This window comes from Melanostigma gelatinosum (genome assembly GCF_949748355.1).
Source record: "Melanostigma gelatinosum genome assembly, chromosome: 13".
NCBI classification, from domain to species: Eukaryota; Metazoa; Chordata; class Actinopteri; order Perciformes; family Zoarcidae; genus Melanostigma; species Melanostigma gelatinosum.
The window spans coordinates 14,639,008-14,651,832 of NC_136646.1; positions in this window are offsets into that span (position 1 = coordinate 14,639,008).

Sequence of the window (12,825 nt, forward strand, 5' to 3'; positions counted from 1 at the left end):
AAGGACAGACTGTCAACAATACAAAATAAAAAAGACAAACAAATGTTTCGCAACAGAAATCTCTGAAATAACAGTTTTGATTTATCTTTGTTCTCGTTTGATAATAGTTGATGTGAGTTATGATTCTGTTCTTGGAAACATTGTTTGGACCGGGGATGGGGGTTGAAATCGGAATGCGTCTCGTCCTCTTCACTTGTCTCTGTTATGGTGTTTTTCTCCAGTGCCTGTATTGTATTGCAATTCTCGTTGGCTTATATTACACTTCGAGGGGGTTTAGAAAGGGGTCAGGTCAGGATTGGGTGGTGTAATATTTGAACGGGGAGGGAGATTTTTGAAAGAGTTTGTGTAAAAAAAATTTGAAAAAAATGTAAAAAGAAGGAAAAGACAGCGTTTTATATTTTACCCGTTGTCAATATTCGGGTTTTAAATTTAGTTTTAGCTGGACTTCTGAGTGTACACATCTGAAAAACGTTCTCATTTTGTTCAATCAGCAGATTTTAGGTAGATATGTTTCAGCGTTGCCACACTAGCGTTTGAGTCTGGTCTGTGAGTGTGACTGTAAATTTGGACGGCTGTGTGACTGTATGTGTTTTGTTATTGTTCATTTTTTTTTGTTGAAGTGTGCGGTGCATGAGGCATTTTCTCCAATGCAGATGAGCATTCTATTTGAGAATAAACAGATAAACCGTACTTCAGGAGAACTTGTTTAAGTGCTTAAGTCACCTTTTTAATTTCTATGAAGTCCACCATATATGAAATATAGAATTTTTATTGTTAGACTGGTTTTGAAAGGGTAAAAAAAAAAAAAAAAAAACCATTCCTTTTCAGCCTTTTTTTCCTTTTCACAAAAACTGTTAATGTGCCATGAGTTCTACAGAGAATGTGCTGACCCGCAGCTCAGCCCAGAGTTTGCTTTATTCAGGTATTTTATTTTGTGTTACATTTGTTCTGTTTTGGGGGTTTTGTTCAAACATTTTCCTCGATTTATTGTTTGGTATGTGAGTGATCTATCGAGGTCTCTGATTCAGTCTGTTATGATCATTGAATAAACTCATCTCTTTTATAGAAAATAAAAAAATATACTAAATTCTGTTTTTCTTTTTTTTTGTGAAATGCCTCTTGGAACTGGTATATAGCTCACCTATTCTCATTTAGCAGCATTCTCAAGACAGAGCTTTAAAGTCATTGCTTTAGACATGCCAACTGCACTTAAATTCCAAAACAACATTGCCACAGACAAATGGGGTAATAACTTCTGCAGTTTTGACACTTTTGACACCTATTGTTGCTTTTTTGTCAGAGTTTTAGCATATTATGTTGTGACTTTTAATGGTATACTATACTATGATTTTTTACTTTTTATGAAATACTATACTATGGCACTTTTATGAAAGCCTGCTATACTATGACTTTTTATGACATACTATACTATTACTTTTTAAGGAATGCTTTAGTTTTTCATTTGTCAATTTTATATGACATACAACATTTTTAAACTATGAGATTTCATGACATTTTTACTACATACTATGACTTTTTGATGACCCTTTTAAGAGTTACTATACTGTGACTTGTTTTATGATACGACTTTTTATGACATTTTCAAGATCTACAATGATATGACATGCAATACTTTAATTTTAATGTTTCTTTTTTAATCTTTGTAATTTAAAGCTAGTTTTAGTTTTAAAGTTTGGTGCAACATGATTTAAAGTTAGGCCATGAGTACCCGGGCCGCCGAGGTGAATACCAGGAATCCTGACCGCTAGACCATATGGGACTTGTATTTTGATGAAATGTACGACCTTTTTCGACATACCATACTACAACATTTGTATTATCTTTTTCGACATGCTGTACAACTATGTTTTTATACATGCTATACTGTGACATTTTTATATTTTTTGACATGCTTTAATATGATTTATATAAAACCTTTTCCACACGCTATACTATGACTTTTTTGTAATCTTTTTCGACGTGCTAAACAACGACATTTTGATTGTCTTTTTTGACATGCTAAACTGGAACTTTTTTCTGATATTTTTCTACTTGCTTAGCTGACTTTTCAATCATCTTTTTCAACAAGCATTTCAGGATCTTATTAAAATCTCATTCCCATACCGGGAGTCGAACCCGGGCCGCCTGGGTGAAAACCAGGAATCCTGACCGCTAGGCCATATGGGACTTGTTTTTTGATGAAATTTACGATCTTTTTCGACATACCATGTTACAACATTTGTCTTATCTTTTTCGACATGCTATACCACTATGTTTTTATACTTTCCAACATGCTATACTGTGACATTTTTATGTTTTTATAACATGCTATACTATGACATTTTTATATTTTTTGACCTGCTTTATTATGATTTGTATAAAACCTTTTCCACACGCTATACTATGACTTTTTTGTAATCTTTTTCGACGTGCTCAACAACGACATATTGATTGTCTTTTTTGACATGCTAAACTGTAACTTTTTTATAATATTTTTCTACTTGCTGAGCTGACTTTTTAATCGTCCTTTTCAACAAGCATTTCAGGATCTTATTAAAATCTCATTCCCATACCGGGAGTCGAACCCGGGCCACCTGGGTGAAAACCAGGAATCCTGACCGCTAGACCATATGGGACCTGTTTTTCAATAAAATGTATGATCTTTTTCGACATACCATGTTACAACATTTGTATTATCTTTTTCGACATGCTATACCACTATGTTTTTATACTTTTCAACATGCTATACTGTGACGTTTTTATAACATGCTGTACTATGATTTATGTAAAAGCTTTTCCACACGCTATACTCTGACTTTTTCGTAATCTTTTCGACGTGCTAAACTATGACATTTTGATCGTCTTTTTTGACATGCTAAACTGGAACTTTTTTATAATATTTTTCTACTTGCTGAGCTGACTTTTTAATCATCTTTTTCAACAAGCATTTCAGGATCTTATTAAAATCGCATTCCCATACCGGGAGTCGAACCCTGGCCACCTGGGTGAAAACCAGGAATCCTGACCGCTAGACCATATGGGACCTGTTTTTCAATAAAATGTATGATCTTTTTCGACATACCATGTTACAACATTTGTATTATCTTTTTCGACATGCAATACCACTATGTTTTTATACTTTTCAACATGCTATACTATGACGTTTTTATGTTTTTATAACATGCTATACTATGACGTTTTTATATTTTTTGACATGCTGTACTATGATTTATATAAAACCTTTTCCACATGCTATACTCTGACTTTTTTGTAATCCTTTTCGACCTGCTAAACTATGACATTTTGATCGTCTTTTTTGACATGCCAAACTGGAACTTTTTTCTGATATTTTTCTACTTGCTGAGCTGACTTTTTAATCGTCCTTTTCAACAAGCATTTCAGGATCTTATTAAAATCTCATTCCCATACCGGGAGTCGAACCCGGGCCGCCTGGGTGAAAACCAGGAATCCTGACCGCTAGACCATATGGGACCTGTTTTTCAATAAAATGTATGATCTTTTTCGACATACCATGTTACAACATTTGTATTATCTTTTTCGACATGCTATACCACTATGTTTTTATACTTTTCAACATGCTATACTGTGACGTTTTTATAACATGCTGTACTATGATTTATGTAAAAGCTTTTCCACACGCTATACTCTGACTTTTTCGTAATCTTTTCGACGTGCTAAACTATGACATTTTGATCGTCTTTTTTGACATGCTAAACTGGAACTTTTTTATAATATTTTTCTACTTGCTGAGCTGACTTTTTAATCATCTTTTTCAACAAGCATTTCAGGATCTTATTAAAATCGCATTCCCATACCGGGAGTCGAACCCGGGCCACCTGGGTGAAAACCAGGAATCCTGACCGCTAGACCATATGGGACTTGTTTTTTGGTGAAATTTACGATCTTTTTCGACATACCATGTTACAACATTTGTCTTATCTTTTTCGACATGCTATACCACTATGTTTTTATACTTTCCAACATGCTATACTGTGACGTTTTTATGTTTTTATAACATGCTATACTATGACATTTTTATATTTTTTGACATGCTTTATTATGATTTGTATAAAACCTTTTCCACACGCTATACTATGACTTTTTTGTAATCCTTTTCGACGTGCTCAACAACGACATTTTGATTGTCTTTTTTGACATGCTAAATTGGAACTTTTTTATAATATTTTTCTACTTGCTTAGCTGACTTTTTAATCATCTTTTTCAACAAGCATTTCAGGATCTTATTAAAATCTCATTCCCATACCGGGACTCGAACCCGGGCCGCCTGGGTGAAAACCAGGAATCCTGACCGCTAGACCATATGGGACCTGTTTTTCAATAAAATGTATGATCTTTTTCGACATACCATGTTACAACATTTGTCTTATCTTTTTCGACATGCTATACCACTATGTTTTTATACTTTCCAACATGCTATACTGTGAACTTTTTATGTTTTTATAACATGCTATACTATGACATTTTTATATTTTTTGACATGCTTTAATATGATTTATATAAAACCTTTTCCACACGCTATACTATGACTTTTTTGTAATCTTTTTCGACGTGCTCAACAATGACATTTTGATTGTCTTTGTTGACATGCTAAACTGGAACTTTTTTCTGATGTTTTTCTACTTGCTGAGCTGACTTTTTAATCATCTTTTTCAACAAGCATTTCAGGATCTTATTAAAATCTCATTCCCATACCGGGAGTCGAACCCGGGCCGCCTGGGTGAAAACCAGGAATCCTGACCGCTAGACCATACGGGACTTGTTTTTTGGTGAAATTTACGATCTTTTTCGACATACCATGTTACAACATTTGTCTTATCTTTTTCGACATGCTATACCACTATGTTTTTATACTTTCCAACATGCTATACTGTGACGTTTTTATGTTTTTATAACATGCTATACTATGACATTTTTATATTTTTTGACATGCTTTTATATGATTTATATAAAACCTTTTCCACACGCTATACTATGACTTTTTTGTAATCTTTTTCGACGTGCTAAACAACGACATTTTGATTGTCTTTTTTGACATGCTAAACTGGAACTTTTTCTGATATTTTTCTACTTGCTGAGCTGACTTTTTAATCATCTTTTTCAACAAGCATTTCAGGATCTTATTAAAATCTCATTCCCATACCGGGACTCGAACCCGGGCCGCCTGGGTGAAAACCAGGAATCCTGACCGCTAGACCATATGGGACCTGTTTTTCAATAAAATGTATGATCTTTTTCGACATACCATGTTACGACATTTGTATTATCTTTTTTGACATGCTATACCACTATGTTTTTATACTTTCCAACATGCTATACTGTGACGTTTTTATGTTTTTGTAACATGCTATACTATGACATTTTTATATTTTTTGACATGCTTTAATATGATTTATATAAAACCTTTTCCACACGCTATACTATGACTTTTTTGTAATCTTTTCGACGTGCTAAACTATGACATTTTGATAGTCTTTTTTGACATGCTAAACTGTAACTTTTTTATAATATTTTTCTACTTGCTGAGCTGACTTTTTAATCATCTTTTTAAACAAGCATTTCAGGATCTTATTAAAATCTCATTCCCATACCGGGACTCGTACCCGGGCCGCCTGGGTGAAAACCAGGAATCCTGACCGCTAGACCATATGGGACCTGTTTTTCAATAAAATGTATGATCTTTTTCGACATACCATGTTACAACATTTGTATTATCTTTTTTGACATGCTATACTACTATGTTTTTATACTTTCCAACATGCTATACTGTGACGTTTTTATGTTTTTATAACATGCTATACTATGACATTTTTATATTTTTTGACATGCTTTAATATGATTTATATAAAACCTTTTCCACACGCTATACTATGACTTTTTTGTAATCTTTTCGACGTGCTAAACTATGACATTTTGATAGTCTTTTTTGACATGCTAAACTGGAACTTTTTTCTGATATTTTTCTACTTGCTGAGCTGACTTTTTAATCATCTTTTTCAACAAGCATTTCAGGATCTTATTAAAATCTCATTCCCATACCGGGACTCGAACCCGGGCCGCCTGGGTGAAAACCAGGAATCCTGACCGCTAGACCATATGGGACTTGTTTTTTTGATGAAATTTACGATCTTTTTCGACATACCATGTTACAACATTTGTCTTATCTTTTTCGACATGCTATACCACTATGTTTTTATACTTTCCAACATGCTATACTGTGACGTTTTTATGTTTTTATAACATGCTATACTATGACATTTTTATATTTTTTGACCTGCTTTATTATGATTTGTATAAAACCTTTTCCACACGCTATACTATGACTTTTTTGTAATCTTTTTCGACGTGCTCAACAACGACATATTGATTGTCTTTTTTGACATGCTAAATTGGAACTTTTTTATAATATTTTTCTACTTGCTGAGCTGACTTTTTAATCATCTTTTTCAACAAGCATTTCAGGATCTTATTAAAATCTCATTCCCATACCGGGACTCGAACCCGGGCCGCCTGGGTGAAAACCAGGAATCCTGACCGCTAGACCATATGGGACCTGTTTCTCAATAAAATGTATGATCTTTTTCGACATACCATGTTACAACATTTGTATTATCTTTTTCGACATGCTATACCACTATGTTTTTATACTTTTCAACATGCTATACTATGAAGTTTTTATAACATGCTGTACTATGATTTATGTAAAAGCTTTTCCACACGCTATACTCTGACTTTTTCGTAATCTTTTTCGACGTGCTAAACAACGACATTTTGATTGTCTTTGTTGACATGCTAAACTGGAACTTTTTATGATATTTTTCTACTTGCTTAGCTGACTTTTTAATCATCTTTTTCAACAAGCATTTCAGGATCTTATTAAAATCTCATTCCCATACCGGGAGTCGAACCCAGGCCGCCTGGGTGAAAACCAGGAATCCTGACCGCTAGACCATATGGGACTTGTTTTTTGATGAAATTTACGATCTTTTTCGACATACCATGTTACAACATTTGTCTTATCTTTTTCGACATGCTATACCACTATGTTTTTATACTTTCCAACATGCTATACTGTGACGTTTTTATGTTTTTATAACATGCTATACTATGACATTTTTATATTTTTTGACATGCTTTATTATGATTTGTATAAAACCTTTCCCACACGCTATACTATGACTTTTTTGTAATCTTTTTCGACGTGCTCAACAACGACATTTTGATTGTCTTTTTTGACATGCTAAATTGGAACTTTTTTATAATATTTTTCTACTTGCTTAGCTGACTTTTTAATCATCTTTTTCAACAAGCATTTCAGGATCTTATTAAAATCTCATTCCCATACCGGGACTCGAACCCGGGCCGCCTGGGTGAAAACCAGGAATCCTGACCGCTAGACCATATGGGACCTGTTTTTCAATAAAATGTATGATCTTTTTCGACATACCATGTTACAACATTTGTATTATCTTTTTTGACATGCTATACCACTATGTTTTTATACTTTCCAACATGCTATAGTGTGACGTTTTTATGTTTTTATAACATGCTATACTATGACATTTTTATATTTTTTGACATGCTTTAATATGATTTATATAAAACCTTTTCCACACGCTATACTATGACTTTTTTATAATATTTTTCGACATGCTAAACAACGACATTTTGATTGTCTTTTTTGACATGCTAAACTGGAACTTTTTTCTGATATTTTTCTACTTGCTTAGCTGACTCTTTAATCATCTTTTTCAACAAGCATTTCAGGACCTTATTAAAATCTCATTCCCATACCGGGAGTCGAACCCGGGCCACCTGGGTGAAAACCAGGAATCCTGACCGCTAGACCATACGGGACTTGTTTTTTGATGAAATTTACGATCTTTTTCGACATACCATGTTACAACATTTGTATTATCTTTTTTGACATGCTATACTACTATGTTTTTATACTTTCCAACATGCTATACTGTGACGTTTTTATGTTTTTATAACATGCTATACTATGACATTTTTATATTTTTTGACATGCTTTAATATGATTTATATAAAACCTTTTCCACACGCTATACTATGACTTTTTTGTAATCTTTTCGACGTGCTAAACTATGACATTTTGATAGTCTTTTTTGACATGCTAAACTGGAACTTTTTTCTGATATTTTTCTACTTGCTGAGCTGACTTTTTAATCATCTTTTTCAACAAGCATTTCAGGATCTTATTAAAATCTCATTCCCATACCGGGACTCGAACCCGGGCCGCCTGGGTGAAAACCAGGAATCCTGACCGCTAGACCATATGGGACTTGTTTTTTTGATGAAATTTACGATCTTTTTCGACATACCATGTTACAACATTTGTCTTATCTTTTTCGACATGCTATACCACTATGTTTTTATACTTTCCAACATGCTATACTGTGACGTTTTTATGTTTTTATAACATGCTATACTATGACATTTTTATATTTTTTGACCTGCTTTATTATGATTTGTATAAAACCTTTTCCACACGCTATACTATGACTTTTTTGTAATCTTTTTCGACGTGCTCAACAACGACATATTGATTGTCTTTTTTGACATGCTAAATTGGAACTTTTTTATAATATTTTTCTACTTGCTGAGCTGACTTTTTAATCATCTTTTTCAACAAGCATTTCAGGATCTTATTAAAATCTCATTCCCATACCGGGACTCGAACCCGGGCCGCCTGGGTGAAAACCAGGAATCCTGACCGCTAGACCATATGGGACCTGTTTCTCAATAAAATGTATGATCTTTTTCGACATACCATGTTACAACATTTGTATTATCTTTTTCGACATGCTATACCACTATGTTTTTATACTTTTCAACATGCTATACTATGAAGTTTTTATAACATGCTGTACTATGATTTATGTAAAAGCTTTTCCACACGCTATACTCTGACTTTTTCGTAATCTTTTTCGACGTGCTAAACAACGACATTTTGATTGTCTTTGTTGACATGCTAAACTGGAACTTTTTATGATATTTTTCTACTTGCTTAGCTGACTCTTTAATCATCTTTTTCAACAAGCATTTCAGGACCTTATTAAAATCTCATTCCCATACCGGGAGTCGAACCCGGGCCACCTGGGTGAAAACCAGGAATCCTGACCGCTAGACCATATGGGACTTGTTTTTTGATGAAATTTACGATCTTTTTCGACATACCATGTTACAACATTTGTCTTATCTTTTTCGACATGCTATACCACTATGTTTTTATACTTTCCAACATGCTATACTGTGACGTTTTTATGTTTTTATAACATGCTATACTATGACATTTTTATATTTTTTGACATGCTTTATTTTGGTTTGTATAAAACCTTTTCCACAAACTATACTATGACTTTTTTGTAATCTTTTTCGACGTGCTCAACAACGACATTTTGATTGTCTTTTTTGACATGCTAAATTGGAACTTTTTTATAATATTTTTCTACTTGCTTAGCTGACTTTTTAATCATCTTTTTCAACAAGCATTTCAGGATCTTATTAAAATCTCATTCCCATACCGGGAGTCGAACCCGGGCCGCCTGGGTGAAAACCAGGAATCCTGACCGCTAGACCATATGGGACCTGTTTTTCAATAAAATGTATGATCTTTTTCGACATACCATGTTACAACATTTGTATTATCTTTTTTGACATGCTATACCACTATGTTTTTATACTTTCCAACATGCTATACTGTGACGTTTTTATGTTTTTATAACATGCTATACTATGACATTTTTATATTTTTTGACATGCTTTAATATGATTTATATAAAACCTTTTCCACACGCTATACTATGACTTTTTTGTAATCTTTTTCGACGCGCTAAACAACGACATTTTTATTGTCTTTTTTGACATGCTAAACTGGAACTTTTTTATAATATTTTTCTACTTGCTGAGCTGACTTTTTAATCATCTTTTTAAACAAGCATTTCAGGATCTTATTAAAATCTCATTCCCATACCGGGAGTCGAACCCGGGCCGCCTGGGTGAAAACCAGGAATCCTGACCGCTAGACCATATGGGACCTGTTTTTTTATGAAATTTACGATCTTTTTCGACATACCATGTTACAACATTTGTCTTATCTTTTTCGACATGCTATACCACTATGTTTTTATACTTTCCAACATGCTATACTGTGACGTTTTTATGTTTTTGTAACATGCTATACTATGACATTTTTATATTTTTTGACATGCTTTAATATGATTTATATAAAACCTTTTCCACACGCTATACTATGACTTTTTTGTAATCTTTTCGACGTGCTAAACTATGACATTTTGATAGTCTTTTTTGACATGCTAAACTGGAACTTTTTTATAATATTTTTCTACTTGCTGAGCTGACTTTTTAATCATCTTTTTCAACAAGCATTTCAGGATCTTATTAAAATCTCATTCCCATACCGGGAGTCGAACCCGGGCCGCCTGGGTGAAAACCAGGAATCCTGACCGCTAGACCATATGGGACCTGTTTTTCAATAAAATGTATGATCTTTTTCGACATACCATGTTACAACATTTGTATTATCTTTTTTGACATGCTATACCACTATGTTTTTATACTTTTCAACATGCTATACTATGACGTTTTTATGTTTTTATAACATGCTATACGATGACGTTTTTATATTTTTTGACATGCTTTAATATGATTTATATAAAAGCTTTTCCACACGCTATACTATGACTTTTTTGTAATCTTTTTCGACGCGCTAAACAACGACATTTTTATTGTCTTTTTTGACATGCTAAACTGGAACTTTTTTATAATATTTTTCTACTTGCTGAGCTGACTTTTTAATCATCTTTTTAAACAAGCATTTCAGGATCTTATTAAAATCTCATTCCCATACCGGGACTCGAACCCGGGCCGCCTGGGTGAAAACCAGGAATCCTGACCGCTAGACCATATGGGACCTGTTTTTCAATAAAATGTATGATCTTTTTCGACATACCATTTTACAACATTTGTATGATCTTTTTCGACATGCTATACCACTATGTTTTTATACTTTTCAACATGCTATACTGTGACGTTTTTATGTTTTTATAACATGCTATACTATGACGTTTTAATATTTTTTGACATGCTTTAATATGATTTATATAAAACCTTTTCCACATGCTATACTATGAAGTTTTTATGTTTTTCGACATGCTGTACTATGATTTTTTTAAATATTTTTCCACATGCTATACTATGACTCCTTTTGTAATCATTTTCGCCATGCTAAACCATGACATTTTGATTGTCTTTTTCGACATGCTAAACTGACTTTTTTCGACGTGCTTGGCTGACTTTTTTTCATAGTTTTCAACATGCTTGGACAGGATATTACAAACACTGTCTCCTCATTCTATTGTTTCATTTTGAAGGTATTTGTAGCCTACATATTGATGACAATCAAAACAGCTGTTGTGGCTGTTTCCTTGATTTCTTTGTTCTTCAGGAAATATAAAATCAAACACAAACTTACGGTTAACTCTTTGAAATTATTATGAACAAATTCAAACAACCAGAAACAAAGCTACTGCAAAAATAATAATATTACCATTATCACTCTACATTCAACATATGGCATAAACACACAAGTTTAATACCTGTACAATCGTTATACACGTTGTATATAACATATCACTGTGTACGAGTCATTATTAGTGGGATCATAATGAATATTTTTTCTATCATTTAATCGTTATTTAACCAGGGTTAGAGTTAGTCAAATTAAGATTAAAACTACAAGATTACACAATAAACAGGAATTAAAAACAGCTACACGAGTCATAAAAACATCAGACAATGGAGTTTAAAATGAGAATGCAGGACTACTTTGAGAACAGTTTGCATTCATTTAATTTAAAAGGTGCATAATACCTGAAACCAGTTTGTGTGTGTAAACATGAGGAATATCCAGGGTAAAGTAGTTACTGGATCGTGAAGTTACTACATTTAAATAACAGAAACGACGTGAGGGAGTTTTGGCGCTTCAACAGTATATTTTTAGTGAATACGGGTTAGGTTCTGACTTTTTCGATTTATTTCATCAACTAGATATTTCTTCTGTTACTGTAGATTCTAAACTTTAAGCATAAAAAAGACAGCATAACTGTCACAACCATAATTGTGATAAATATCTGTGTTATTACCACTGAAGGATGAGAAGATGTTGGTTACTTTATTTCGAGTATACCTGAAAAGTGCTGCATAATGTGTTCATTGACTAATCTAATATTGCAGTTCCTCGTAGTGACCACTAGAGGGCGACGACCCTCATAATTCTGAACACATTCAAGCTAACCGGCCGTTCTATACAAATGGAGGTAAACAAGTAAGTAAGATTTGCTGCAGAACTGTTTATATGAATGCATTACGTTGCACATTCATATTGTTTGATGACAAAGTGTAAATATTCTGCTAAATACACCGCAGTATTAGCCAACCTATTTAACGTAGCGTAATGTAATGTAGTTATTCACGGTCGCCACAAGAGGGCGGAAGATACTCGTGATTCTAAACACGTGTATGAGAACAGTGCATGATCTAAACACATATTGAAAACGTCTCATTTAATGTCATAGCAGTGTACGTCTTGATGCTAGTAGGAGTGATTTGATGACATATTTAATGGCATACTACAGTATGAATTTTATGGCATAGTATACTCTGCTTTTATGACATTGTTTGTTGTATTTTTATGACATACTGTGCTATGATATTTGCTATGAATGTTTATGAGTTTTTTTA